Source organism: Lonchura striata, chromosome 1A, assembly GCF_050655825.1.
Source record: "Lonchura striata isolate lonStrDom1 chromosome 1A, ASM5065582v1, whole genome shotgun sequence".
NCBI classification, from domain to species: Eukaryota; Metazoa; Chordata; class Aves; order Passeriformes; family Estrildidae; genus Lonchura; species Lonchura striata.
This window is the reverse complement of record NC_140741.1, coordinates 42,311,434-42,318,360: the sequence shown is the minus strand read 5'-3', so window position 1 is coordinate 42,318,360 and position 6,927 is coordinate 42,311,434. Positions and strand designations below refer to the sequence as shown.

The 6,927-nt window shown below is 40.8% G+C and overlaps 1 long non-coding RNA gene across 1 annotated transcript; it reads right to left on the bottom strand.

Annotated features, from left to right (window-relative positions):
- Positions 1 to 221: 221 nt before the first annotated feature.
- LOC146763464 (uncharacterized) lies at positions 222 to 1,941 on the bottom strand. The gene is made up of 2 exons (XR_014952324.1): positions 1,782 to 1,941; positions 222 to 634 (listed from the first exon to the last, which is right to left on the bottom strand). It is a non-coding gene; the product is annotated as an uncharacterized LOC146763464 (long non-coding RNA).
- Positions 1,942 to 6,927: the final 4,986 nt, after the last annotated feature.

Below are 6,927 nucleotides of genomic sequence, written 5' to 3'. Positions count from 1 at the left end.
AAAAAAAATTAAATATACTTTTCAAGCACAAATTAATGCTTCCCAATAATGCCTTCCTGTGGTGCTCAAAAAAGTTTTTTAAAACAACAAATTTAGCATAGCACAAATTAAAACATTTCTATTAAAAGAGAAAGGCTATCATAATTTGCTGACTAAAGCTGTAAATAATCAGGTTAAAGGTAAAGTAAGGTTAAAAACAAAATAATAAGCTTAGCAGCATCTCTCAAATGATAGATTTATTGGTTATGATCATAGTTATTACATCATTCACGGACATTATTGGTTTTGCTACAAATAGGATTGCTATTAAAGTAATCATAAATAAAAACATCATCCATGAACAAAGAATTAATGAGTGGGGGGGAAATGCTTTTCTATAGAAGGATATGTTAATTGTCCTTGTTATAGATGTCTGCCTATCTACAGATATCTTCTATACAAGCAAGAGAATAATCCAAAATAAAAACTTGCTTGCTACTAATAGTAAATCTTCTGGACCTTCTTCAGCTGTAATGGCAAGAGAGGAAAGAAGAAGGCAAGGTCTTTGGCTCTCTCTTTGGTGATCTTCACAGGTGTCAGAAGCTGTATGTACAGTTCAGCACTCCAGCACTCCCCTCATACCAGCACAACAGCCCTGGAATGGCAGACAACACAGTTTCCTCCAGATTATTAATTTTTCAGTGATCCTAGAATCACAGAACAATAGAATGGTTTGGACAGATCTTAAAGATCATCTAAACTGACCTAAAGATCATCCCTTGCAGGGACACCTTTCACTACATTGTCTTGCTCAAAGACACATCCAACCTAGCCTGGAACATTTCAACAACCTCTCTGGGCAGCCCATTCCAGTGCCTCACTACCCTCTGAGTAAATACTTTTTTCCTAGTATCTAACCTAAACCTTCCTTCTTTCAGCTTAAAGCTCTTCTCTCCTGCCCTATCACTGCACAGCCTGTCAGAAAAAAAACCTCTTGGTAGAGAGCAATGAGGAGAACTGTTTCCCTTACAATACTTGATAGAGCTGCAGTTTCCCTCAGGGCCCAAGGAAGGGGAGCTGTGCTGATTGCTACCAGCAGAAGGTCTTGTCACCTTCAGGAAAACAGGAGTTTATTCCCCGTTCAGCTGAGCCCTCTTGGCTGGATGCAAACAACATGGTGAGAGGCAGTGGCAGAACAAAGCACGCACACACCTCTGTTTGCTGCTGTCTGGGGCTAGATATGCACCAGCTCTTAGGTAACATCTGAAGGAAGGAGTGACTGAAACAAGACATCAGCTCTGGCATGCCTGTTGGTGGTCCTGCCAGAGTGAGCCTTCACCTAGGTGTGGGTCCAATGCAAAACAGCCCTGTGAGAGTCAAGGCTGCAGGGAAACTAGAGGAAAATTTGGCCAGGAGACCAAGACAGAAATTTACACTGCTGCTGCACATATTGGCTTGACTGCATGGATAATGAGCTTGCACATACAAATAGGTGCATTAAAGCTTTTTTTTTCCCTCTCTCTTTGTCTTCAAACCCATTGTCTTTTATCTGTCATGGTTTGACCCCAGACAGCAACTCAGTTCAAGGCAGTCACTTGCTCAGTCCCACACCCCTGCTGGAATAGGGAGGAAAATCATAGGAGGACAAACAAAACACAAGTGTTGAAATAGGAGCAGTTTAATAATTGAAACAAAGTAAAATAATATAATACCAATAATGGAAATAGTAATAATAATTGTAATAAAAGGGGGAGAGAGCTAAACAACAAGAAAAACAAGTGATGCCCAATCCAGTTACTCACCATCCATTGACTGAGGCCTGCCATATCACCAAGTAGTGACTGGCCCCTTCCAGCCAGCTCTCCCCAGTTTATAAACTGGAAATGCCATTCTGTGGCATGGAATACCCCTTTGGCCAGATCAGATCAGCTGTCCTGGCCATGCTCATTCCCAGCTTCTTCTGCAGTTCCTCCCTAGCAGAGCATGGGAAACTGGAATCTCCTTGACTCAGGGAGTCACTACTTGACTCACTACTTAGCAACAACCTAAACATCACTGTGGTAGCAGCATTTTTCTTATACTGGGTCCAAAACAAAGCATTGTACCAGCTACTAAGAAGAAAATTAATTCTATCTCAGCCAAAACCAGGACATTCTCACAAAAAAAAAAAAAAAAAAAAAAAAAAAAAATTTAACTCAATATAAAAATGCTCTTCATTGCTCTGGTAAGGAGGGTACTAAAAGAGGATAGATGCTGAAAAGTCTGTTCCAGGCAACACCACTGGTAACACAGATGTAATCAGTGAGGTTTTCACATGGGAAAACCTGCTCCTGATTATCTTCATTTTGAGATAGTTCTCTGGCATTGTCATTTTCCAGCTCACATTCAACATGTATCAGGAATAACAAGTCTCTAATCCACTGGCTACAGAGTATGCCTCTGAGTTTATGTCCACAGGCAACCACGTATTAATACAAGTACAAACAAAGCTGGTGTTCCTGGCCCCTATTGTTTAGAGCTGGCAGCAGAAATAAAGTAATAAAACTGTTAATAAACATTTTGAAATACCTACTCAGTCACAGCTAAACCAGACCTAAACTCAGTATTTTTTGGAAACAGGAAAGAAACAGACACTTCATTTCTGTGCCTCAGCTACACATGAGCACAGCCCATGTTTGTAAACCTGGCAGGCTCAAGCTTGTGGACCTTAAAGTTACAATAGCATGATGTGCAGAAAGCTGTTTCTATTCACCCTTAGCAATACTTAATTGTGTGTCTTCTTTTGGCTTGTTCCACAGCACACACAAAGAATGCTAACACAAAAATGCAAAATGCCTGGGATATTGATGGAGAGGTGAGAACCCAGATGACTTTCCCCCTCAGCCTGGAAGATTTTTTTCAGGAAAACAAAATTCTCTGAGAGCTGACATAATTTAGGACTTATTCCAGCTGTAATTGCAGATTAAATAGTTTTCATCAAATATGGGTGAACTGGATCAGGCTTAATTTAAGATGAACCACATATATTTATTTGGTCTTTTCCTCTCCTTTGCAATGGAATCATCACCAATAATCACTCTCTAGAGGATCCAAGCCCCAGTGATCAAGGGACTGTACACAAAACAAAAAGACTGTCTAAGGAGTTTAATCTATCTAACATATAGAGAATCAGAGAATCAGATGAATGCCAGCTGTATTACTTAGCTGATTTTTTTTCTATCTCAAATATACACAATATGTGGAATTTCAAGAACAGCTGAGTATTGGCTAATAATTGACCTAATAAATAAAATTGTTAAAATATATTAAAAATACATTCATTCACTGATTTTGTCCACTGGTTATTTAAAATAATAGCGTATGATTTAAAATTGTTTTGGCTAAACTGAAATATCAGTTGTCCCAACCATTAAAATGTCCTGGCTGTGCTCCTAGGTGATGACAGTACTATATTTAGTCACTGAGTACCACCAGCTGTCTTGCTAACAGAAGTCTGGCATTTTCCTTAATTGAGAGATGCAGTATGTGTGAAATGATACCGCTCACACTCACTCATGATAATACTAGCATGACCTAGTTGAAAGCTTTTGATTTTCTTTTTTTTTTTTGCTTCTTTGTTCAGAAGAATAACAGTTGGTTCAGTAAAATGTTAAAAACTGAAACCTATCCAAGGGGTTTATAAGGAATTCTCTGCAGAGATCTAGATCTAGAAACCTCATTTTTCTGAGTCTCCTAGCAGAGAAGGGCAGGTGAGGGGGGTGAAATGGAAAATATAGCCTTCAACATTTGACAATCACCTTCCTGGTCACCCATATCTTGCAAGTGTGGGGAATGTTTTCTTAGGTTTTTTCCCCCTGGATGGACACTGGGCAAGAGATAGATCAAAGTGTTACATTCTGGTGAACATTTCTGTCAGTCTTCTACTTTACAAGCAGTAGTATAGCCAGTGGTCCCTTTCCCCACTCTCACTCCAAACTGTATTTCCCAGTAGGTAGGATAAACACCAGGTCAAAAACTAAGTGCACTGCTTCCCAGGAGAGCTCCTTGGCACTGGGGGCTGGGTGATGGGTAATGTGGGTTATTTATTCTCTCTTGTTGAAATGCTTCCACTCATATTCATAAAGAAACATCCACTGAAACAGCAACCAAAAATCTGAAGTTCCCCTCGTCAAATGACCTAATCATCCACTTAGAGAGATGTATACTTTTTTTTCCCCAGTAAGTGTTAAGTGGTCCAGAAATAAGAGAAAAGCCGTGAGACCCCTGCCTCAGCACACACTGCAGCTTAGCATTTGTGGTATTTTCCGAGTGGGTCAGCCTGAGGTTAAAATGCCTGCTGTTGACCAGACAAAAAGGGAATTGGACCCAAGGCTTCCTATATATGATGTGAATGTCCAGCCTGGACTAGGATCTAGGGCACAGGAGGAAGTAACAGCTTTAATACCAGTTTCTCTCAATTACCTCATTCCTCCTGTGAATCTGTCCCCTGGGTTATTTTTACAAAGTCTCAAAGTGGAACCAAATGATTCAAGGTGAATTCAATGTAGCAAGCAGTTCAGAACTGGGTTTTTTTTGTTTGTTTGTTTGTTTGTTTGTTTTGTTTTTTGGGGTTTTTTTAATTAGTGAAAATGTTGCAAAGCCTTGTCTCGGGGAGCAGTCAACTACAACAGTCAAAAAGCATTGAAGAATGGCTGTTGAGCAGGAAACATCTTCATTCATTGTGCCTGCTCCTGAAGGGCCAGCTGGAGCTGGTGTGTGCAGCCAACCATCCTTACTGAGAGTGTGATGGCTTGTGAATGGGCAAAATAAATATTTAATAGTATTTGCAGGCACTGCACTGGCAGGTGAAGAAGGTGACCCTGAGCCAGAGATTCAGATGTGAATTCAGTTCCCAGCTGGGCCACAGAATTTCTGCACAACCTCAGGTGAGTTGTTTACTCCTTGGATGTGCTAATGTAAATTCCTGTAGCTCTGTAGGTTTCTCTGCTCCAGTGGACTGGTTATACCAGCTGGAGATCTTGGCACTGACACCTCATGGCCCTTGGTATAACAAGGTGAATCATGCTTGCCTAGATCTTGAGGCCAGAGACAAATGATAAAGTCACTAATGGGTCTCATGTGTGCCTATTGTGATGGGCTCATAAAGGCCTAGAAAACCAGAATGAGTAAAACAAATGACATGGGAACACATGAACCAGCAATTTATTGTATGCTACACAGGAACTTGCTGTGTACCATCTCACACAGTGATTGTGGGCTTTTAAATCTTTAAACACAGGATGCTTTCCTGTTCTCACACACTCGATGCTTCCTTCAAATGAGGAACTTCTGGTGCATATGGCAGATCAGCCATTCACATATTCATTGTCCTGTGAAGTCACATTTTTCAGGAATGAAGTTGTGACTTTTTGCTTTACAGGTGATTAAGAAGACAGCTGAAACCACACGGCTGAGCAAAGCAATGTAGTTGGTCAGAACTTCTCACCATGTATTAACTGTGAAATGTACTTGAAAATTGAGATCTTAATTAAAAATCAGTGTTCTTACCTGACATCACTGGAGGGTCACTGAGCAACACAAGAATGCAAATGAGTTCTGGCCTGCCTCAGCAGTGGTTAATAAGCCAAAGGAGATTATAAGCTTTCACAGAAAGCCCAGAGAGAGGAAGAGGAAATGTACAGTGTTTCCCAGCTTCTCAATAAGTAAAGATCATCAGATCTGTTTTCCTGCTTTTCTGTTCCACACTTTTATCTGCCTGGGGAAAAATATGGAAGGGACGAGCAGGATCTCAGTCACTGTTTAATTACTTTGCTTTTCACAAAATCATGAAACAGAAGTGTTTTGTTTTTCATTGCAATTCACAGCTTCTGCATACTAACTGCCTTCAGATTCCTGCAGAGAGCTAAATCTGGTGTGCAGGCTGCAGCAGGTAAACAAGATATATCTTAATGAACTGCCAAGTAATAACATGTGGGAGCTTTTTAACATGGCTTTACTTTCATTACTCATGCTCTACTCCATGAATGCTCCTATAGCCTCTAAGCCCTGAAAAAACAGTGGTTGTCCCCATGATTCCTGATGTAACATGACTAGGAGGCACAAACCTGACCCCTAATTTAGCACAGCGGAGTCACATGCCTTTACAAAAAGAGTAGGTTACATGTTTTTTGGTGGTGTTTTTCATTGGTTGGTTGATTTGGTTTGGGTTTGGTTTTTTGGTTTTGTTTTTGTTGGTTTTTTTTTTGGTGGTTTTTTTTTTTTTTTTTTTTGCAAAAGAAGAAAAGTGAAAAAGTTGAAGATTTACATTCAATTAACAAAGATGTTTGGTTCCAGGACTATGCCCAGCTTCTAAGAGTAGCTGCTCAGAGTAGAGGCATCCAGTTCTACCTGCTATACAAACATGATCTGAAAAATAGGTCCTTTCCAGAATATTTTAGGATCTCAAAATAAAATGTGACAAGCTGGTGCAAGCAAAGAGGCCTTGGAAGGGACAGAGGTCAGGGAAAAAGGAAGGTCACATGACAGGATAGTTTGGCTTATTGCAACTTGGGCACACACACAACATACTCTTTTAAGATGAGAAACAGTAAGCACCTCCCATCAGCCAGCACTTTGGCATGGACATTGTGGCAATAAGGGGTCTTGAAAACCAACCTGAGGGACAAGACAGAATCCCATTATCAGGGAATGGTTGGGGCTGAAAGGGATCTCGCAGGGCCATCTGATCCAATCCCCCATGCACAGGCAGGGACACCTAAAGCAGATTGCTCAGGATCAAATCTAGATAGGTTTTGAATACATCCAAGGATGGAGGCTCCACAACATCCCTGGGCAACCTGTGCCAGTGCTCAGTCACCTGCACAGTGAAAAAGTGTTTTCTGATGTTCAGAGGAAACCTCCCATGTTTTGCCCATTGCCTCTGGTCCTATCACCAGGCAACCAGCAAGA